This window comes from Diceros bicornis, chromosome 29 (genome assembly GCF_020826845.1).
Source record: "Diceros bicornis minor isolate mBicDic1 chromosome 29, mDicBic1.mat.cur, whole genome shotgun sequence".
Classification (NCBI taxonomy): Eukaryota; Metazoa; Chordata; class Mammalia; order Perissodactyla; family Rhinocerotidae; genus Diceros; species Diceros bicornis.
In genome coordinates, this window is record NC_080768.1 from 40,283,448 (window position 1) to 40,306,835 (window position 23,388).

The following is a 23,388-nucleotide window of genomic DNA, read 5'->3' on the forward strand; positions in this document are numbered from 1 at the left end:
AACTCAAGTCAGAGTCAAAGTTGAAAGAAACCCATGAGCACCATCTAATAAGATCACACACCTGGGAGTAGGAGGTTTCGGTTCTAGGCCCAGATCTGCAGTGAATGATTTATTTAGCTAAAAAAAAGAACTTACCCTCTTTGTGCCTTATTTCTTATTTTAAAATGAGAAGTGGGAATCCCTGAGTTAGGTGTTATTTCTAACCTGCCTGGGGTTTCACGCCTGGCTATCTTGCAGGGATGTGGCCGACCTCCCCCAGTGCTAATCTGGTTCACTGTTCTGTCTGGATGCCCTCGCTGCCCCATAGTATTCCTCCACCTAAATTCCTGCCTAAAGTCATCGTGATATGTCCCACCATTCATCTTTACCGAGGCCGGAGATCTGAGGGGCATTCCAGATTCCTCCTCATCCCTTTCCCTTTTGACCCACAGCTAGGGGTCCCCACGGCTGTGAAACTGCTTCTACAAGTCCTCACCTCTGTATCTTCTCCACCACTTGTCTTTTTCAGGCCGTGGTCATTTCTCCTCGTCACTGTTGCCTTAGCCACTTATCTAGTTGCTTTGTCCCCATCCTTTTCTCCTCCTGCTCACCCCCCCCCCCCCCCGCCTTCTGCTAGATCCTATGATGCTGATGCTCTCAGCTGCTTAAAACCCGCGGGTCCCCCTACTGTGGGATCAAGGACCGGTTCCTGAGAATGGCACACACAAGCCCTCTGTGGTCTGTTCTTGCCATCTTCATCTCCTGCTTCTCAACCCCCTTCACTTTCAAGCTACACCAAACCACTTGGGTTGCTTTTCATGCTTGTGTTTTTTTGCGTGCACTGTTTTCTGCCTGGAAGGCTCTCTCTCTACCTTGTCTTCCTGGGAAATTCCCACTCATCATTTAAGATTCAGTTCCATCATAGCCTTCTCGGTCATAATGAGAGCAGCTCACACTGCATGTGCTTCCTGTGTGCCGGTCACTCTTCAGAATGCTCTATATGAATTAATTTGGAGAGTCTTCACAACAACCCTCTTGTGGTGCCTGTAGCATAGGCACCATTATCATCACTCTCATTTTACAGTTGGGAAATGGAGGCACAGAGAGGTTAAATGTCTTGCTCAGAGTCACACAGCTAGCAGGTGGCTAGCTGAGATCTGAGGGTGGGCAGTCTCATTCTAAATTTTGGGCTCTTAACCACTGGAGCAGCCCTGTCTGTGTCAGACAGAGGTGGCCACTTCCTGACTCCCCCCACCTGACCCACAGGTCTCCGCCATGGCGTTTAGTGTACTCTCTTCCAAGTACTCAGTGTGCCCCTTGTAGGCAAGCCTGCTTTTAAGTCGTGCTCATATCCCCAGTGCAGGGACCCAGCTCGCCCATTTCCACATCCCAGTGGTCCCGTGAAGCACCTGGCACACGGTACATACTCATCAAATATTTTTTTTTTTTTTTTTTTTTTTTGTGAGGAGATCAGCCCTGAGCTAACATCCGCCAATCCTCCTCTTTTTTTGCTGAGGAAGACGGCCCTGGGCTCACATCGGTGCCTATCTTCCTCCACTTTATATGGGACGCCGCCACAGCATGGCTTACCAAGCAGTGCGTCGGTGCGCGCCCGGGATCGAACCAGCGAACCCCGGGCCGCCGCAGCGGAGCGCGCGCACTTAACCGCTTGCGCCACCGGGCCGGCCCCAAATATTTTTTTGAAAGAACGACTGAAGGAATATAATGAATATTGGTTGAATGAATGATTGGTGAAGGCATTTTGTAAGGTGTAGAGCAGGGGTCGACCGACTGCAGGCAGATCTGGCCTGCTGTCTGTTTCTGCACTGCCCGCGAGCTGAGTGGTTTGTGCAGATGAATATTTGCGATCGATCTGATGATAGGGAACGCTACTGCTAAAACCCAGTGATGGGAAACGTTGACCCTCCCCAGAGAATTTTCTCCTTCCTCGTTAGTAGATCCATGTTATATTCAGTTGTTGTTAGTATCTTTTGGATGTCATCAGTAACAAATCGGGGAAATTTGTGTGCTCTCTTGTTATATAAGTACCCATGTAATAACAGTTTTGCCTCTTGGCCTGCAAACCCTAAGTTATTTACTCTCTAGCCTTTTACTAGAAAAGTTTGCTGACCCCTGCTCAAAGTGCTGTTTAAATAACAGTGTTACTGTTATTGTTATCATGTATTATGACGGGGTGTTAAAAAATGTAAAATGTTTTGGGCATACTTGTCTGATTCAATGGGATGAACTTTGTGAAGCATTGAGTGCTAAACAGATGTTGTTTTTCTCTTCCCTGTTCCTAGACCTAATTTAGGGTAACGAGCAGGTGGTTGGTTTGAGGGTGCGTGACTTAATAAATACGGTGCAGGGTATCTCGCTTCACTGGGTTACCCTGGGGACGAGTCAGCCGTGTTTAGGATGGATTGTATAAGTTTTAGGTTGGAGACAGAATCTTTTTCGCGTTGTTAGGTCCCCAAGTTCCTGATGACAGTGACCTGGGACTGCAGGATATCTAATTATTCGTGGCGGCTTAGAGAAAGGCAAAACCCAACAGGAGCTGTAAGCAGTCTCTTCTACACATTAAAAAAACCAAAAAAAAACTATATGCTTATGTCTACGTGTATATTTTGCTACTGGTCTTGGATCTTTAAAATCTTTAAAAATTTATATTCAGAGTGTTTTTCTGTTCATTTTTCATTTTGTTAAGAAGAAACTATAAGTAAAACTTAACAATGCCATCGTTTCCGTTAGCTCTAATGGCCCTTTGGTAGGGTGAAAGCTCATGTAGTACAGTGTTTGGTGTTTTCTTCCTCAGATGCTGTCGGGCTAGATCATTTAGAAATGTTACAAAATCTTCTGTACTGAAAGAAAAAGCTTTTGATTCCAAAAAAAACATGTGCATTACATCATGTGAAAGCTTAGTGACTTTGGGAGGTTATTCTAAATCATACATGTTCCTTTGTCTTTACATTGTTGTTTCTCTATATTCACAGTCTCTGCCCTGAGCTGCAATGCAGCCTCCAAAATAATTTTAAACATCTAAGAGCCAGTGTTGTTATTTCATCATGCTTCAAATTTACTCTGAATTAAAATCTGCATTTCTTAGTTGTTATTCTGGAGCCAACTGTACAGTCATTTTAATTAGAACATTTTAGGCCTAGAAGGTGCCAACCACCTTGTTTACAAGGAGAAAGTGAGGCCAGGAGAGAGGTTATGAAACACACTCCTGGTCATAAGACTAGACAGTGGCAGAGCAAAGATGAGAACCGGACAAGACCTACAGGCTGAAATTTCCTGGTTGAATTTTTTCTCTTTTATAAATTTTCAGGGATGAAATTGTCCAGAAACTCGAGTAGGAAGAAATAATAAAAGTCTAACTTCTTATTTTTTTAAGTTAAGTTATTATGATTTAAATGATTTCCAATTCTGTAGAAAGTTGAAATTAAGTCAGGTTTTAGGAAAATAGTAAGAGTGTACTTTAAAAATGCACTGAATTTCACACCGATGTTTCTGTAGACAGATCTTCTCGAGATTTTGCATTAGCGTTTGCAGTGTTGGGTGATGTTCAAATACTAGACTCTCAGCACCCGAATACAAACGAGGTGGGGGCCTGTGTCGGCCCTCGGGCTCCTCAGTGGCTGCTCTCCCAGGCTTGTCAGACAGGAGGGGCCGTGGCTCTTCTTCGGACACAGTGCCTCTCTGCCATCTCTGCTGCACCTGCAACACAGCACACACTGTCCGGGACCTTGTGCACTTGTGCAGTGGATTGTTTTAGAAAATACCTGCCGATCTGTGCCTGTTTCTTTTCCTTCTTTTTATTAATATGCTTTTTCTTAAGACAGCTGCCCGCATTTGCCTAAGGGCTGACTGGGAGTAGCTGAGTGACTACAGAAGGGCTCAGAAGCACATGGTAAGGTAGTCGACCACTTCTAGCAGTTTACTTAACATTTAAGGAAACCCATACCCTTCCCCATTCTAGAAGGTCTCATGGACAGTGACCGAATATTTCCAAAAGCCATAGTGCAGCATGCAACATGTATAAACACAGGGCTTGTCTGCCCAGGAAATCACTGCGCCTGGCAGTCCTGGCTCCAGTGCCCGGCGAGCACCACCGAGATCTTCCTGATACACAGTTGTCTCTGTTTTGTTTTTTTAACTTTATGAAAAATTAATTAAGAGAGTCAAGCTTTCTCGGGTTGGTCATTAAGGATAATTTAGTGATTTCTTTTTTGGAATGCAAGACTTGAAATGGGGGCAGATCTGTCTACAAAACAAGAAGCATCAAGCAAAGATAGTCATTAATACTGTACTTACTGCACTTATGTGGGTAGTTGCCAAAAGCATCATCATTTTCTGGAACACTGTGTTCTGACTAGTTTGTACATCCATTGTATCTTTCTAGCCAAAAGGAAGTGAAACGTTGTGAAAATATTAGGTGAGTTGGGAACCAGTTCGGTAGTTATTTCAAGTCACAAATTTACTTTTGCCTAATGAACCTACTCACTGAATGGTGTATGGTTGTCCCTGGAAAAAAATTTACAATGTAAAATACTTATTGAGAACCTCAGTGCGTGTATTGACTTAGTTACTGAGTTCTAGGAGGGACATGTGGCAAATGCCAGTAGAGACTGGCCGGTCCCTGATAGAGCTGGAGTTAGATGAGTATCAAGTCTGGGTGATCAGGGCTGGGGCTGGCATCAGGGACAGTTGCATGGGCTGGTATCAAAACTGGTTAATCACAGACAGGTTAGAACTAAAGACCTAGATGTGAACAGGCGCTCCCCATAGGAGAAGATAGCCCCAAGGAAAGTCTTGGATGGGGAATTGAGTCAGTTGGGCAGGCATCGGGTAAGGCATGATCAAGACTGAAGATGTGAGAGGAGGTCACTTTAGTTATGTATGGCCCATGCCGTCAAATAGAAGCCCTTTGATGCAAGGATTTAGTTACAAAGGTCTTTGGAAGATCTGAAAGCTAAATAGAGGACGATGAGGTCACCCAGAGATTAGCAATAGCAGGAAACCACTGCCACTCCTGAGGCTGGTGGAACGGGGGTCGGGGGGTGTTGTTACCAGAGGCCAAGAGCTGGATCCACATGGAGGCTCACAGAAGCAGCTGGGACCATGGAGGGGAGGCCTGTCTGGTGGGGACTGGAACCATGGAGAAGACAAAGCCACTGGCTGGAGATACCATCCAGAGCAGAGAGAGAAAAGGGAAAAAATATTCTGGCTTTTTCCTCTTTCCCATCCTCCAGTCTTCCACCTAAACCTAGCTGGAGCCAGCTGGCAAGTGAGTCTGGAAAAGGTAGTTTTCGGGGGAAGGGTAGGGAATGGATCAAATTGCGAGCAGGCAAATGACCAGCACACAGGCACAAGGCTGGGGCAGGGTTGGAGGGACTCCTGGCACGTTGTGCTGTCGGGGGGCTGTAGCTGAATGGATCCTACTGGAGCAGCAGAGCAAGACTTCCATGAAGGGTTAAAGAGCCTGGAGCGTCGGACTCATCCAATTTTCCAAGGCTTGTGCCTGAGAGCCCTCCTTGTGTCAGGCGGCTGTGCTGCTTCTCCAACCTGCTGGAAGCTCAGCCCGAGTCAGGGGAGGTGGCGCCTCTTCAGGATGCAGGCCTTCTTTGTTAGAGTCCTATGGCCATGGGAAGGCTCTGCAGCTGGCCTTGGACCAGGGCTCCCAAAAACCTCCCTTTAAGTGGTTGGAGCTCTCTGTGTGAGTGATGGAGAATTCCATGACAATGAGTACTAAAATAAAGAAAAGTTCTGTATAAAAAGGCTTCTTTCATGCCTTTATAATCCTGGACAGCTACTGAAGCACACTTTTCTGAATTAGTCATATGAATTCTCAGCCATGAATTAGGATGTCTTCTGGTCTCTGTCCCCTTCCAGTCACTCTATATAGAAAAATTGCCATTTTAATCATCACTATCTCCATTGTCATCATCACAGACACTGAACACATTATAAGTAGAGTGTCGTGTTATCTGCATTGCAGAGAAGGGCTGAGGTAAACTGAGTTTAGCTATTTGTAACAGTGATAATTGTCATTTATTGAACTATTGATATATAGCAGGCCTTGTGCACAGTGCTGTAAGAACAGTCACACAGTGACTCTCAACTTGAGTGTGAATCAGATTCACTACAGGGCTTGTTAAAAGGCAAATGGGTCCCCCCTTACGGCCTCCCACCCAGTTTCTGATTCAGCAGAAACTGAGGTGGGGCCTGAGAATTTGCATTTCTGACTAGTTTCCAGATGGTGCTGATACTGCTGGTCCTGGGACGTGCTTTGAGTACCACCGCGTTAGTGCCTCAGTCCTTCACAAAGTTACGGGTGGGTGTTATCTCCATCCGACAGCAGAGGAACTGAGGCTTAGAGAGGTCATGTCACTAGTTCAAGGATGGCTGCTGCCTCAGTGAGCCGGGCCACTGACCACCATGGAATTTGTAGTTTGGTCTTACAGCCCTAGTGAATTTCTTTCTTAAATTTTATTCTGTGATGAAAGGGAATTGGTGGGTTACATTTTTTTAAAAATTTGGGTCCTGTTTGGATTGGTTAGTGGACTTTTACCTTTTGGTACTAATGCTCCTGCTGGCTGAGACTGGCTGGGTTGTCTGAGGCTGTGAGACCTGGAAGCCCCACTCCATGGCATTGGGGGGGACGCTCTGCATGACCCTCTGTGCTGGGACGTCGCAGGGGCCCCGTGGACCCCGGGCCTGCAGTGGGGGGCATTTGCCACCACGCTCAGACCTCTTTCCTTCTGCCTCAGGGTGTGGTCTGTTGCCTGGCATTTTGGTTCACAATGAACCAAGGATATTTTTAATAAAGTCAGTCTCTTATGTTGCTGGATGCTGCGGCCATCCCCAGTGACCTCCACAGAGTCATGAATTCACCTGCTCCCTGATCGCCTCCCCAACCAGCTCGGCCTGATTTCCCAGGTCACCCACGGAACAAAACAGCTAGTGGGGAGACTGCAGCCTTGCTGAATAAAAAGGGAGAGAGAGTGCCTAACACACCGCCTCCTCCCTCCTGGATTTAAATCACATATTAATTATTAATTTGGAGAATCTTTATTGTTCCATCTGCAAACTGCAAATGTGAATTCCAGCCACGTATTTTTAAACAGCTCTATTACGTTCAAGCAAATTTGAATGTCTCATGTAGTTTATTGCAAGTGGGCTTTGCTTATAAAGGAAAAAGCTGTTTTATATATGGTTTCTATTTTTTCATTTTGGTAAACAGTAGCTAAATTCTGAGTTAGGAGAAGTGTGCGCTCTTTACTAGTTCATAGCTCTGTATGTTGCACGGGCAGTGGCTTTCGTCCAGTTTCCTTTGCAGAAATAGGGAGTTGAGACCCAAAGTAGAGAAATCTAGGTCCCGGGACCTGGATTAGACTAGAAAAATTGATGAATTTACAACAATATAGGTAATTAATCTGGATAATAGAGAGTCAAAAAGAGCTTTACTTGGCTATAAATGCAGTGAATGCTGCCTTCTGGAAAGAAAAGATGTAAAATTATATTTTCTGTTACTTCAGAAATCGATTCCAAAAGTGTTCATGTATTAATTGCTCAATATTAGGCAATCTATCCGAAAGTAACTGCTGTGACCTTTTCTTTGAAGCAGTTTTATTCAGATTCTGGTAAATCTGTGCCTGCAGTTAACTCTAAAATATAGTATTGTACTTTATATAATAGGTTTCATACACAGAAAATTCTCCCCGTCCTCCTTTTAGAATTTAGGTAGCGGCGGGTCTTCCAGATGCTGTGTGTCCGCTCTCCGCCGCCCGGCACACGTCCCGCACGGCGGCGCCGAGCCGCGCAGCACCCCCCACCCCAGCCGGCCGGCGGGCCGTGCCGCGGCGCCTGCGCGGAAGGCCTCACGTCGTGCGCAGCGGCTGGGCTCAGCAGGGGCGGAGCGAGAATCCCCGTCCCCCAGGCCGCTCGCGTGGCCGGCGAGTGGGCGCTGGCTGTAGTCTGGGGGCGCGGCTGCGCGGAGGCCGGGGCCTCGGTTGCCTTCGTGGAAGCCGCTCCGTGGCCGCCTGGGCTTGCTCACACCGCGGGGCTGGGTTCTCAGAGCGATCCTCCCGAGAGCACCCGGTGGCGAGCTGGGATGTAGTCTTCAGGACGGCCTTGCAGGGCTCGTGGCCTGACGTCTGCCCCGCTCTGTTGGGCGGCCCGGGTTGAAGGGCTGGGGACCACGGACTCGATGTGTTGCTGAGAGGAGTGCCAGAGAGTGCGACGACGTTTTAACACTGCCACACCCTATCAGGAGCCTCAGAGGAACGCTTCCCTGTGGCTTCTGCGTGAAAGTCTTGACGGCTTGTTGCCGGGAGGCCGCGCTGCTCCTTGCTCCCTGGGCTTCTGGAATCCAGCTTGGCGCCGGGGGGCCGGGGGGAGCTGGGCGAGGGCAGGCTCGCTGCAGTGTCCGGGCCGGAAGTCAAACTGCAGGGCTACCGGGAACAACTGGGAGATGATGAGGCTGTGGAGACAGCCGGTGTGGACGGTGCTGTCAGAATGCTTAGCTGAGACAAGAAGAGGAAAAGGCAGTCCCAAGAGGGTGATTTTTCTTTTTTCAGGGGTGGGAGAATTTGTAGGGTAAAAGGAAGGCGCCAATACAAAGTGTAAGGTGGTATGGTATTGTTCCCATTCACCTATGTGACAATTTCTCTTCCAGATTTTCTTCAGGGCAGGGATCCTGGCGCAGGGCCAGACACAATAGACGCTTGATAAACATTTACTGTAGAACAAAGGAATTCCACCTGCAGAAAAACGTTGTTTCTGGGATTGCTCACCACCTGCGGTGACCTCTTCCCCTTCAGGGTGTGGCCCTTGGCCTGCCATTTTGCTTCACAATAGAGCAAAATCAGTCTCCCACGGTGGTGGATGCTGTGGCCAGCCCAGGGGCCTCCCCTGCAAGTCCTAACGACTTCTTCTCCTCGCCCTCACCTCAAAGACCGCACCAACAAATTGCCTGTTTTCCCAAGTTACACATTGAAGCAAAACGGCCCATAGGAAGACCTGAGGCTTGGAGGGCTTCCAGAAGCCCTGCAGACGGCCCCAGGGCCCAGATACTCATCTGGTCAGAGAGTCTTCTCCCGGGAGAGTCAGCTGGGCATCTATAAAATGGGGTATGAAGGCCTACTTCTGAGGGATGCTGTGCATGAGGGCTGTGGACTGACCATGCCTGGGAAAGCACTGTCTAAACTGTCAAAATCATAAACTGCAGAGCACCATACAAATGTAAGGAGCTGATTATTTGTAGTGCCGTAGGCCGGTGTGGGTGTTTACGTTTTATTAGAAACCTGATTTTTTTCTCTGAGGGTCATATAGTATCTGCTTCAGTCACTTTTCCATCTTATATAAGAATTGGCTGGGCCAGCCCCGTGGCTTAGCGGTTAAGTGCATGCGCTCCACTACCGGGGGCCCGGGTTCGGATCCCGGGCGCGCACCGAGGCAGCGCTTGTCCGGCCATGGTGAGGCCGCGTCCCACATACAGCAACTAGAAGGATGTGCAACGATGACATACAACTATCTACTGGGGCTTTGGGGAAAAAAAAGGAGGATGATTGGCAATAGATGTTTGCTCAGAGCCGGTCTTCCTCAGCAAAAAGAGGAGGATTAGCACGAATGTTGGCTCAGGGCTGATCTTCCTCACAAAAAAAAAAGAATTTGCTGGAAGTGTCAGTGACAAACATCGCAATGACTTTTTGCTTCATGATCCACAGTTGTAATGGACACAGTAATAACAGTGATCTCTGTATGTAGACTTAATTTCTTTCTTCCTAAGGAGTAAAAACCACTGCTAGGCTGAATAGTGGGCGAGTGGCGTCTCCTCTCTGGAACCACATGTCTTTAGAAGCCACATTTTCTCTGACACATAAGAAGTGGTTGAAGACATTTCAGGAATTACTCATATTAGTGTGGTAATGGTCTGAGACATACAACATGGAAAGAGTAATATAAGCCAATTTATAATTTGTGATAATTAACAGCTGTATGAAAAGAATTTCAGCTTTAGTTAACTTCATTTTTTACAATTTGCACCACATCTGTGCAGCACTGTACATTTAGATTATTGCTGTGATACACACATATATAGTATTTTTAGTAAGGCATCTCTTTCAGAGCAACTACACTCTCTTCTAAACCAAAACTTCTAGCGGGGACAAAGGATGAGACAGGAGTTGTGCCTTTATTTCCTGTCTTTCTGCTTCTGGGGAAGCGTGTGTGTTTAAATGATCTACATAGAGTTGATGCTTAAATGTTTTGCTGAGGAATTTGTTGTCTAGGATGCCAACAGGAAGAAGCTCACTGGTGGCTTCAAGGCCTCAGTGATGTCTGCTTCATTCTGCTAGAGCAAAAGTTGCAAATACTATCATGCTGTGCACATTTTTGCAGTTCTTAATGCAAACAGAGGCCCTGAGACTGTGAATATATCTAAACCGTGATAGTAAACAACATTTAAATAGTAGAGAGGGCATTTGAAAAACCTATCTTTGTTGTTTGCATTTCCCGGTGTGTGTGCTTCTGTGTTCTATTCCATTTTGTCCCTGAAGGAAATTGCTGTGCCAAGTGTGAGAGGTAGACACCTGTGACCGAGTTGGACGTGGAGTCAGAGAAGGCAGAGACGTGACTGACCATGGGCCGCATCTCTAGTCCCGCAGCACGATGACTCCCTTCCCTGTTGTTTTCACTGGCTGGTTACGGAGCTGATGCTGTCCCTCTCTGGGCTTGCTGCCTCCCGAATGCTCTTACCCTGGCCAGCTTGTCTGCTTTTGTACTAACGTGGGGTGAGGGAGACATGGTGAAAAACCCCACGTTTTTGTGGAGGAGCCTGAGTTCCATGTGGCTGATATTTACACCTGGACCCACAGTGGCGTTTGGACCTGAGGGCGCATTTGTTTTGGTTTTGCTGTCGTTTCCGTTTCTGGGACTCCCCTTCTGTGTGTGGTCTTGGTGGGAGGCAGGCATTTGCTCTGTCTGGGCACAGGCATCCCTCTAGCACAGCCAACTAGATGCTCCTTCCTGGAACTCTGGATCCTGAGTGGGCAGTGCAAAGAGGGAAGATGGTTAGACATTTTTGTGCTACGGCTGCAGCTCTCCTGTGGGCCACCTTGACCCTCAGAGGGCGCCTTGTGCGGATGAAGCGAGAGGGAGCTTTCCCTAGTCTTCCCATTTTTTCCTGAGCTGGCAGGTGTTAGTTTCATCCCTGTTATCAAGAGTTCTGACTGACCCCCTAGGCAGCTGCCTCGGTGTTGCCATTGGTTTCGCACTCTTTTTGAAAAGCCCTCCATTTTGGGGGCATCCTTGTCAGTCTCCTCCCTCCTTGGGTGGAGTGCGAAGCAGAGTGCTGACATTTCCCCTCCTCGGGTCGCCAAGGTTGGTTTACTGGATGAGAAGAACTAGTTGTCCTCTTGTTTTTCTTGTGTATGGCTAAAGGTAAATTCTACCTTTATGGACTCTTGACAGTTCACTAGAGCACGTACGTACCTGATTATTGTCATGTCTGTGTATAGGCAGATACTATTTTCCAGGTTGTCCAGGTGATCAAATGGCCTCAGTGAAGTTAAGTGATTTGCCCAAGGCGGTATGGCTGTTAACTGGCAGAAATAGAACTTTAACCCAGGCCTCCCGACTCCCAAGCCACCTCTTCCCGCTCATTCTGATACGTCAAAGTTAGCCTTGTAATGAAACATCCTTCACTGAAATACCATGCCTACCAGGTTCAGAAAATCTCAGCGACGAGGAGTTGCAGATGAGGAACATTTGATGCAAGGGCAGTTACCAGCTGGTGTTCGTGCCATAAGCAGTTCTGTTCTGAGTTCCCTGGAGACATGTGGCCCATGTTCAGTCCCAAACCGGGGAAGCTCAGGGACTGGTAGGCTGAACACCCTTGTCTCACTTCTCCATCTGAGACGGCACCGGGCCCTGTCATGGTGATGGCCAAGGAGCAGGCTCTATACATATACGTGGGGGCGGGCTGGCGGGAGGGTGGTCCTTCCCTCTAGTTCGAATCCATCAGCAGCTCCTCCAGGCCCACATGCCACATGACAGGTCAGCTACCACGTCTGGGTGGATGACTTTGAAACTGCTCATTTTACGGAGCCATTTAAGAGCTAGTTAATCCTAATTAGGATCATCTCAAAATAACTTTTCTTTTTTTCAAAAATAGTATGTGCTTATTGCTGATAGATTAGAAAACACAAATAAACAGAAATAGAGAAAAAATTAGCAAATACAAATAAAAGGAAATAAAGAAAAAACGCTATCTTGCCACCTGGAAATAACCACCTTGACATATATTTTTCCAGACCTTCTTTCTGTTAAATTTTTATTACCATGTATTAGGTACTGTTCTTAGCATTTTTATATACTTGATCTCTTCAGGTCTTCCCAACTTGCGGGGTATTATCATTCCCATTTTAGAGAAAGGGGAACTGAAGCTCTAAGGAGTCGGCCTAACTTCAGAGGTTCCGTAACCCTACGTGTTATACAAGTACAGTCCTTTAGTGAACACTCACCGAGCGCCTCTTCCAGACGTGTTCATGCTGCAGCGAGGTGGATTGTGCACAACTCGTGGGTGCTGGGCTGCAGGAGAAGGTGTGGGAGCAGGATGGATCCAGGTTTTGTGGGGCCTGACGCTTATGCAGTTTTGGTTTCTCTCTGAGAAAAAGAATATAAAATTTTGAATACAGAATTAGATACAAAAGTGAATATTTACTTAAAACGGGAAAAGGAATCACAACAAATCGCTGTAGCTTTGGAGATTCGGGGCCTTTTTTCCCTCTGAGCTCTCCGCAGGCAGTTGACCACAAAAGCTTACATAAACAGCCGTCCTGATTGAACCTGGCTTTTCCTCCCCGCCCAAAACGCTCCACCCTCCAGGGGCCGGTGGGGGGTGGGGGCCGGTGGGGGGTGGGGGCCGGTGGGGGGGGGCGTGGAGAGGGCCCTGTGGCTTCAGCTTCGTTGGCCTCCCAGGCGAGTGGGAGACGGCGCAGGGGAAGACCCTTATCCAGGGGTGTGGGAGGGAGGAGGCACCTCCTCTGCGCCGAGAACCGTGGGTGTGAGTCACCCCAGCAGGAGAGAAGCAAAATTCCTGCCGGGCTCCAAGATGATGTAAATATTTGTTGGCATTTTCTTCTCATAATTTTATGGTTTCATGTTTTGTTTTTGTTAGATCTATAGTTTAATTTAGTGAATGTTTTGGAGTAGGGATCTAATTTATTATTTTTTCCAAATCTTAACCAGTTGCTTCAATACTATTTGTTGAGTAATCCACCTTGCCCCATTGGTTTGCAATGCCATCTTTACTGTATATTAAATTATTATTTATTCTTGGATCTGCTCCTCGATTTTCTGTTCTGCTGCATTGATCGACCTGTTCATTGCTGGACCATTACTCACTCATTGAACTTTAGTGTATATTTTTATATTTGGTAAGGTGGGGTCTTGCTCTCTCCCCTCAATAATGTTTCTTTTAAAAAAATTTCTTGACTTTTCTCACATATTTATTTTCCAGGTGTTGTTTAGAAATCATTTTTACAAAGCTCCAGAAAAAAATTTTGTTGGGATTATATTGGATTAGTATTAATTTTAGATTAATTTCTAAAGACTTGAAATCTGTATAATACTAAATTATGTTTTCCAGACGTGGTATTTCTCTTTATTCCATTTTTCTTTTATATGCTTGATGGTTTTTTTTTTTTTTTTTGCCTTTTTGACAAATTTTTAATGTTTGGTTCTAGCTGGTTATTTTTTATTTTTGTTACGAAAGGATCTTATATTTCTCTCTCATAATCTTTCCTAACTGGCTGTTGCTGGTATATAGAAAGGCTTTTTAAAAAAGAATTTGACTTCTTATCAAACTTTTAGTAATTCTAATAGTTTTTCAATTGTCAGGCGTTTTTACCTTGTTTTCACTTTTTGAAATCCAATTTTGGAGTGGTTTCTGATGAATAGAATCCTGATAAAATGCTATGGTGACTGGCTACAGCCTGTGGAAGGTGATCAGGCAGAGTTACTGATGGTAATAATTGTGATTGGGCAGAGTTGGGTAAAGGTTATGGCGCACAGAACTTGTGGACTTTATTATAAATCATGGGAAGCCTATCAAGTGTCAGTCACATAGCAGCATAGAGTCAAGTGTAGCCCAGATCAAATCACATTTCCTCATCTGACATTTCCCTCGAGTGTAGCCTGAAATCGGTCACAGCCATTATGGGTTACCCTGTCTGTCCTGTCTGATGATGACATCAGTTTCCCAGGTCATTTAAAGGGATGCTGTGTTCAGGGTGAACTTGTTCTGTCTGCTCTTCACTGTATAAAGGACTGCACCAGCCTGAACTAGCCGTAGATAAGCACTGATAATAGGGATTTTCTGGACGTTTGTGTGTTTGTCTGAGGGCGATCTGCTGCTGGACTTGTGGGGCCCCCTGCTGCAGCGCCCTGCCTCCAAATCCACAGCTATACTGTGGCATCCCTTATCTGTGCTGGCCGGAAAGGCTGCCTAGAGCCGGATCTCACCGTGGGCAGACAGCCCTGTCCATGATCCACAGCCTTGCCCAGGCTGTCCTGTGACCTGGCTCTGAGTTGCACGGAGGTGAGTACCTTGAGACCTGTACCCGTGACTTACCTGTGGTTTAGACTGATTTTACTTCAACTTTGTTTCTTGTTGGAGCAACATAATTTGTGTGCTCTAAACCTGGGTGTGTGTTAGTGCATGTTCTGCTTCAGGAGAACCAGAAGGGACAAGACCACAAGTCCCAGGGGCGTGGCAATGACAGGGGTCATCCTTGTGATACCACGTGGTTGGCGTGTGGCAGAGGGAAGTGTTCCCAGTGGGAGTGAAGTTTGGGGAACCTTCTGTTTGGGGAGTACTGGGAGCCATTTTATTTCTAATTAAGAAGAGCCCCTCCGAAGGGAAGTAAGGTAGCTTGCCAGCTCATTAGCAGACAATGCGGTTAGACCTCAGGGCTCATCGCCTGGTGGCAGAAGCAGGGAGAGGAGAGACAGCCCACCCCTAACATTTGCTGGGCCTGGGGCAGGAGTGCAAGTGGAGGCTCACACACCCTGTGTCTAAATAAATATTTCATAGTTATAAGTCAACCCATCTGGAGATCAAGCTCTATTCCTCTGTCTTGATAAATATACCTTCATAATGACTGGGACAGTCAGATTCAAATTTAGAATTCTCAGACTCCTCAAGTTTCTGGTCCAGCATCTCCCTGCGGTTCATGTAGACCTCTCTGGCTACAGATCCCAGGCCTGTCTGCACCCTCTGCAGACAGCCTCCCTTGTACAAACTGGAGGAGTGGTCCACCCTTGAGAGAATAGACCCAGGCAGGACCTATAGTATGGTCTAGAAGATAGGGCGGGGTCTGGGTAGGTGCATCCCAGGGGCTCTGTGAACTCCTTGCTCCATGGACCTGGGGGGCTGGAGGAGGTGTGAGCAGGTCCCTCTAGGCAGGGTGCCCAGGGCATGGGCCCAGCCTCAGATTCACAGGGCAGTAGTGGAGATGGGAGGAGTGATGGAGCAGGTGGGAGCTTGGCACCCCAGGGCAGAGGAGGTGCTGTAAGGGGTGAGATCAGGCACCCCAAGCATGAGGGCCCTGAAATATGTCAAATTATACTCTTAGAAATGCCCTTTTATAACTTCTGGATTTGGGGCAATACATGTACAGATTCTCCACTCATCTGATGTAGACCCAGGGGACATGTCCTCCCTGTCTCAGACCCCTCTCCTTCCCAGTCCCCAGTTCTTCCTTCTAACATAGCTTTGGTGTTGGTGGTGATGAAAGGAGCCAGGAGTGGGGTTGGGAGGAACAGAGGGCAAATGGCTTCTCTCTCTGCTCCTCTCCCCTCCCTCTGCTCTTACAGATCTGCTGCTCTGGTCCTCACTCTGCCTCAACACCCCCATGCCCAGCCCATGCCTGTCTTTCCATTCTGTTTTCATTCTCACTTTTTGTTCCTTTTTGTGCCTGAGAGTTTCTTTCTTCCTCATGCTTGGTGTGGGTGCTTGGCAGGGGCAGTGGGGGCTTTACAGGGCGGTGGGAGAGACTGCCCTTGCATCCCAGGGGGCTTCTGGGGTGTTATTATAGTCATACTAAATTCCGGTATTTTACAGGTTAAATAGGCTTTTTTGAGTTGACGTGGAAATGTCTATCTCTAATGACATTATTTCTATGGAGAAGTATATTCCCAGTTTCAAATAACTGATTTACAGATGAACTTTCAGGACAAAATGTGTTTGTCATTGTGGCTGTTATTTTTAGAATTTTGGATTTGAAAGGTGCTCTGCGTACATCAGTAAATGAATCGAATCAAATCTAACCTGATGTGTGGGGCTTCTTCTGGCTCCGAAGGTCTATGTTTAGTCCACCTCCCTCATTTAATAGGTGAGGAGACTGTGCTGGGAGAATGTGAGGTGATTTCTATAAAGACCGACACAAAGCCTCGTCTGGACCAGGCCTCTGATCCCACCTTGCTGCCCCCTTCTGTTACTGCCAGGATGTGAGGATTGAGCAGCAGCGTGTTTGGGGGTAGGGAGCTCATGGGGGCATGTAGGGGAGCGTGACAGCCTCGGAACACGGCGGTGCTGCCGGAGCCCACCTGTGTGCCCAGGGGCCTCGGCGCCATGAGTGCTTGTGAGATTTCGGATGTGTGACCACCTTCAAATGAGGAGATACTTGAAGAGAAGCAGCAAGAATCATAGCTCTTGAAAGTTTAAAGGCAGCTACAGTTTGATCAACATTCTCCAACAGTGCCCCTGTCCATTCTTTAAAATGAGATTGAGCTGCATGTGGAGTTAAATTGTGGGATTTTTTTTTTTATGACTTTGCAGCAGTCTTGAATTTCCTTACCTTTAGAGTTCCAGTACATAGAATAGTAAGTACTGTTTTTCAGAACTTTATGAAATTTGTTTTCTATGGTATTGGTGCATGACATCTGTGAGGCTGTATCCTCATCTGTGAAATAGAGATAATGATACGTCAGGATGACATGACAGTAGACGGGTAGAGCGCCTCGCACCGTGCCTGCCTGGAGTAACCGATCACTAATTGTGTGCTTTCTGTTCTTGTTGTTGTCACTGTGTCAGGGGCTCCCTATCACTGCTGCTCCTTAAGAGATTTCCCGTGCTTTTCTAGCTCCTCCTCCTTAATTCGGGGATATTTTCTATCACTCCAGAGGAATCTGTTTCATGTTCTGAAGAGCTCTCTTTCTGGGTCAAGAGGTACAGAATTTTGTCTTTTTTTAATGTTTTTAAGATTTTTGATTTGTTACGTTCCAGGAACTGGTTTTGATTCCTCTCGGCTGCCTCTGAGTCCTTTCAGTTGTGACTTTTTTCTTGACATTGTCCTGTACACCATTTGTCTTGGACTTTTTTTCTTTATAAGCTGGGGGCACAGGAATATTCCTAAAGCCTGTTTACCTTTTCTGTTGGGTGCCTGATTTGCATTTATGTCAAACACAGTCAGTAACTGCTCAGCTATGAGGACAGAATGAGACAAAACTTTCTCAAGTCGAGCTACCCTTTTTCGCGGCTTCTCCTGCAATAGTTGTGTTCTGTCAGTGGTGATTTGAAGAATTCCCAGTCTGGAATTCCTGACCTTTGTCTGTTAGCTAGGTTTCAGTATTTCACACTAATTTGCACAATCCGATCTCCTTTAGGCCACAAAGCAAATACACAGAGAGCTTGTAGTTCCTGTCCCTCCCTTTGCCCCAGAATGCTGGCTGTTAAGGTTGAAGTGATTGCCTAACATTTGGGATTCATCTCTGAGAAAACGACTTAGGAAACGTGTTTATAATGTGGCTGAGCAGCGTTTAGTGGGGTGTAATGTTTTCCTGACAATTTGACAATTCCGGTCATCTGTGACTTCAACATCCCGGCAGAGGAATCTCCGTGCAGCCTGCTGAATTGCTGCACTACGCTCTTCCCTACTCCAGACACTCTCTCACTTCACAAGGACTTTGTACACCTTTTCTTTTCTCTTCAAACCTCCAGCATCTGCTCACGCTTCCTTGGTATCAGCTGGCGACCTTGCTTATTTCACTGGTGAAGTAAAAACACTTCGAAGACAGTGAATATATCCTTTCAGTGCTGAAACTAGAAACCCACCACATCTGTACTTCTAGACTCTGATGTCCTTCCTGCTAAAGCATCCATACTCTCATCCATTTGCCTTTCAAAGGCCTGCCCTTCCTGCACCGCTCACTTACTCAAGGACGTTACTCTAAAGTTGATCCTTCTCTCCCTGCATCGTTAATTTTTCTTCTTTACTGGATCAGCCCCAGCAGCGTACAGAAATAGCTTCCATCTTAAAAAACCCACTCTTGAACCCACTTCTGTTGGTAGCTACCACTTTGTTTTCTCCTCTCCTTTACTGCAAAACTTTTCAAAAGAATTATCTATACTCTGTCTCCTTTCTTTCTTGCATCCTCATTATTTTGGCTTTTGTCCCCACCACTTTGCCAAACAGGTCTCATGGAGGTCACTAGTACCTCTTACGTTGTCAAATCCAGTGCTTGGTTCTCAATCCTAATTTTACTCGATTCATCAGCAGCATTTGACACATCCTTCATTCCTTTCTTCTTGATGTTCTTCCCTTGGGTCCAGTCCCAGCGTCTCGCTCTCTCCCTCTCTTTTCACTCCTTCACCGTCTGTGTGGATGGGCTCTCTTCTTCCTGCCGACGTCTCAACACGGGACCTCCCGGGGCTCCATTGTTGGATCTCTCCTTTTCTCTCTTCACTTACTTTACAGAAGTTCTTAGCTAGTTCCATGACTTTATTTCTTCAAATGTTTATTTTTGGTCTTAATTTCATTATCTGTTCCTTCTTGTACCACAATGACATGTATTAGATCTTTTAATATTATTTCACATGTTCCTGAGTCTGTGTGTTTAATTATTTTTTGATATTCTCTCTGTTCTTCAGTTGGGGTAATTTCTGTGGATCTTCAAATTTACTGACTTTTCTTCTCTCATCTCCATTCTGCTATGTACTGATCCCATGAATTCCATTAGGCATTCTAGTTTTCAGTTCTATAATTTTCATTTGGTTCTTTTTTATAGTTCTGTTTCTCCGCTGGGAACGCCTAGCTTTCTGTTGATTTCAAGAGCATTTACATCATGGAACATAGCTATAGTGGCTGCTCTAAATCCTGTGCTTGATAACTCAAACATCTGCGTCATATTGAGTTAACATCTGTTGATTATCTTTCCCCTTGGGAACTGGTCGCATTTCCCTGGTTCTTTCTTTGTCGAGTAAATTTGCATTATCCTGAACGTTATGAATGTTACGTTGTATGAACTTGGGGACGTTGTATGTCCTTTTGTAATCTGGAGAATTTTTTTTTATCAGGCAATCAACGTGGTTAGGTTTAGGCCACAAGTTCTGTTGCACCCTCTCTGAATGGTGGTTCCAACGTAGTTTAGTTTTCCGAAGCTTCTGCTTTCTGTTTTGGGGCAGTCTTGCACATGTGCAACTCAGGGGTGAACCTCAGACTTGGATGGGTTCACATACAGAATTAGGGGATCCCCTTCTCTAGCTCTCTTCTCTCTGTGGTTCCACTCACACTTTTTGGTTCACAGGAGCCAGACAGATGGGTTTTCTACCTGAGACTTATATGACTATGGACCTCTGTGACTGGGGCCCACCCTTGGGGAAAAGCCTCAACAGAAAAGAGAGAGCCAGACTTAGAGAGGGATTGATGGGGTGATTAAGTCTTTGCAGGTCACTTTTTCAACTTTCGATTCCTTTGTACAATCTGCCTGCTTTTTTTTTCCCCAAATTTTTTTATAGTTGCAAAATACACATAACATATAATTTACCGTCTTAACCATTCTCAAGTGTACAATTCAGTGGTGTTAAATACATCATAATGTTGTGCAGCCATCACCCCCATCCATTTCCATAGCTCTTTTCATCTTGTAAAACTGGAACTCTGTGCCCATTAGATGGTGACTCCCCTTTCTTCCCTCCCCTCCACCCCTGGAAACCACCATTCTACTTTCTCTCTCTATGCTTTTGACTATTCCAAGTATGTCATATAAGTGGAATCATACAGTATTTGTTTTTTCGGTGACTGGTTTATTTCACTTTGGATAATGTCCTCAAGGCTCATCCATGTTGTAGCATGTATCAGAATTTCCTTCTCTTTTAAGGCTGAATAATATTCCATTGTAGGCATATACTACATTTTGCTTGTCCATTCATCTGTCAGTGGAGACTTGGGTTGCTTCCGCATTTTAGCCATTGTGAAAATGTTGCTATTTTGTGGATGTAAAAATACCTCTTTGAGACCTTAATTTCAGTTCTTTTGTATATATACTCAGAAGTGGAATTGCTGGATCATATGGTAATTCTATTTTTAATCTTTGAGGAACTGACATACTGTTTTCCAGAGTGACTATACCATTTTTACATTCCCACCAACAGTGCATGAAGGTTCCAATTTCTCCACATCCTCACCAACACTTGTTTTTTTCTGTTTTCCTTTTTTTGATAGTAACCATGCTAATAGGTGTGAGGTGTGGTATCTCATTGTAGTTTTGATTTGCATTTTCCTAATGATCAGTGATGTTGAGCATCTTTTCATGTGCTTATCGGCCATTTGTACATCTGTTTTGGAGAAATATCTATTCAAGTCCTTTGCCAATTTTTGGATCAGATTGTTTGGTTTTTTTGGTTGTTAAATTTGAGGAGTTTTCTATATGTTCTGGATATTAACTCCTTATCAGATATATGATTTGCAAATATTTTCTCCCATTCTGTGGGTTGCCTTTTAATTCTGTTGATATTGTCTTTTGATGCACAAAATTTAAAATTTTTCATGAAGTCCAATTTGTCTATTTTTTCTTCGGTTGCCTATGCCGTTGGTATCATATCCAAGAAATCATTGCCAAATCCAATGTCATGAAGCTTTTGCCCTATGTTTTCTTCTGAGAGTTTTATAGTTTTAGGACTTACATTTAGGTCTTTGATCCATTTTTAAGTTAATTTTTGTATATAGTGTTAGGTAAGGGTCCATCTTTATTCTTTTGCATGTGGATATCCAGTGTTCCCAGTACCATTTGTTGAAAAGACTGTCCTGGGCCGGCCCAGTGGCTTAGCGGTTAAGTGCATGCGCTCCGCTGCTGGCGGCCCAGGTTCGGATCCCGGGTGCGCGCCTACGCACCGCTTCTCCGGCCATGCTGGGGCCGAGTCCCACATACAGCAACTAGAAGGATGTGCAGCTATGACATACAGCTATCTACTGGGGCTTTGGGGGGAAAATAAATAAATCAAATCTTAAAAAAAAAAAGACTGTCCTTTCCCCCATTGAACAGTCTTGGCACTCTTTTCAAAAATCATTTGACCATGTATGCGAGGGTTTATTTCTGGGCTCTTTGTTCTATTCCATTGGTCTGTATGTCTGTCTTTATGCCAATACCACACTCTTTTAGTTGCTGTAGCCGCAATCTTCCTGCTTTTGTTTCCTTTTCGTAGTTCTCAGGTAGTTGCTTTTTGTATTTTGTCCAGAGTTTCTAGCTGCAGTCAGAGGGAGGAGGACTATCATGGGCGTTCACCACTACGATAATTCCATGGTTTTAAATGCCTTATTGGCATCACCCAGATTTATATCTCCTGCCTGCACCTCTCCCCTGAACTCAGCTTCTTCTTTTGGATGTCAAACAGGTGTCTCAACTTAATGAGTCTAAAGCTGAATTTTTGATCTCCCAACCTACCCCTTCTCTTACAGTCTTCCTCACCCCAACGACGAGACTACCATCTTTCCATTGCTCAGGTCTGATACCTTGGAGTCCTCCATGTCTTCTCTCCTTTGCTCACACCCCACATCCAAACTATTAGCTAATCTGGACAGCATTTTTCAGATTATGTCTAAAATCAGACAACTTCTTACCATTTCCATGCTGTCATCATCTCTTACCTACAAAACTGTAATAGCCTCATAACTGTTCTCCCTGCTTCCACTCTTTCCCCCTCAGTCTGTTCTTCACCCTGTAGTAAGTCAGAGCATGCCAAGCTTTTGTTCAACCCCCTCCCCCATCAATGACTACTTACCTCTCTATAAAAGCTAAAGTCTGCACAGTGACTTCTAAGGTCCTAGGTGATCTCTAAACCATCCCCCATTCCAGCTTTTTCCTATTGCTTTCCCGACTCATTTGGCTCCAGTCACAGAGCTCGTGGCTGTTCTTCAACATGTACTCCTGCCCCAAGGCCTTTGTACTTGCTATTCCTCACCTGGAATGCTCCTCCCCCAGATATATGCAGGGTTCTCTCTTTCTCTAATCTCTGCTCAAATATCACCGTCTCAGAGAGCCCTCCCCCACCATGACTCTGTATCTCTCTTACCCTGCATTAGTCAGAGCACTCATCAAACCTGACATGCTATATATTGGTGTGTCTCTTCTCATTAGCATAAGCTCTTTGATGACGAGTTCTTTGTATTTATCTTTCCAGTGTTGTATCTTAGGTGCCTAGAACAGTGCCTAGCACGTGACAGGTACTCGATAAATATGTGTTGAATGAATAAACCAAAAGACAATATGTTCAGAGTATTTCTTCACAAAAGGAATTTGGTAGAGTTACTTTCCAATCTTTTCCAAGAACACTATATTAAGAGAAGGATGCAGAAATTCTTATGGTGATAAGTGTTCTAAGATGTTGGCATCTATGGCCCACCTTTGGAGTACAGAACAGGAGTGCCCTGCTGGAAGCCCAGGTGGAATTGATTTCTGACTCTTACATACTTGGACTGGGTGCTTGGTTCCTAATGCGCCATTTTTCTAAGGGTAGCTACTAGAGTGAAAGATGAAATACTTAGCTTTCGCTCTTGTATCCCATGGCACATCTTGAAGACTGACAAGAGTGGGGCATAGCAGCGTGAAAGCCAGCACGGACCACTTTGTACATAGTCACTTTGGCCTCATCTTCCCTGCCTTCTTGTTCTACTGTGACCAGGTGCTGTGATGAGGAATGACAGAGTGAAGGGCTGTTATGCATATGTACAACTCCAAATGTGAGTGACTTCCAATGATCATTTGCTGTGGCTAGAATCCTCACCTCCTCCATTTTCAGTGCCTCTGAAGCACAGCCAGGTTGGTGGTGAAGATGCAGTAGTTATGTAGCTCAGATACTTAAACTCAGAGATCCAGTGAAGACTCTCAAATCCACATCACCTTTGTTCTTTGCATCCGAGTCCATTTTCACTGCAGTGGTTGAATGGCCATGTGGGTTATTCACAGAAAGGACAGTTGTCACCCACGGTGTGTGTTCTCACTGCTGGTGAGTATAGAGGACGTTTGCCTCTTGTTCTTTCTAATGCTACATTATACATGAGGAAATCTTTTGAGATGGCTTTCTGGATTTACTTCTAATTTCTGAAAGGGGATTTAGGAAGGAGGATT

At 45.6% G+C, this 23,388-nt stretch overlaps 1 protein-coding gene across 6 annotated transcripts in view; it reads left to right on the forward strand.

The window, feature by feature from the left end:
- Nucleotides 1–23,388, forward strand: part of CSGALNACT1 (chondroitin sulfate N-acetylgalactosaminyltransferase 1) — a 348,338-nt gene that overhangs the window by 63,797 nt on the left and 261,153 nt on the right. For 2 of the 6 annotated variants that reach the window (XM_058525338.1, XM_058525337.1), the window contains exon 1: nt 12,971–13,098. The exons of 3 other annotated variants lie outside the window; for them this stretch is intronic. The gene's annotated coding sequence lies outside the window, so the exon portion shown is untranslated. Of the gene's footprint in view, nt 1–12,970; nt 13,099–14,013; nt 14,582–23,388 lie in introns of those variants that run through there. One more of the 6 variants, XM_058525339.1, reaches the window with a different exon arrangement.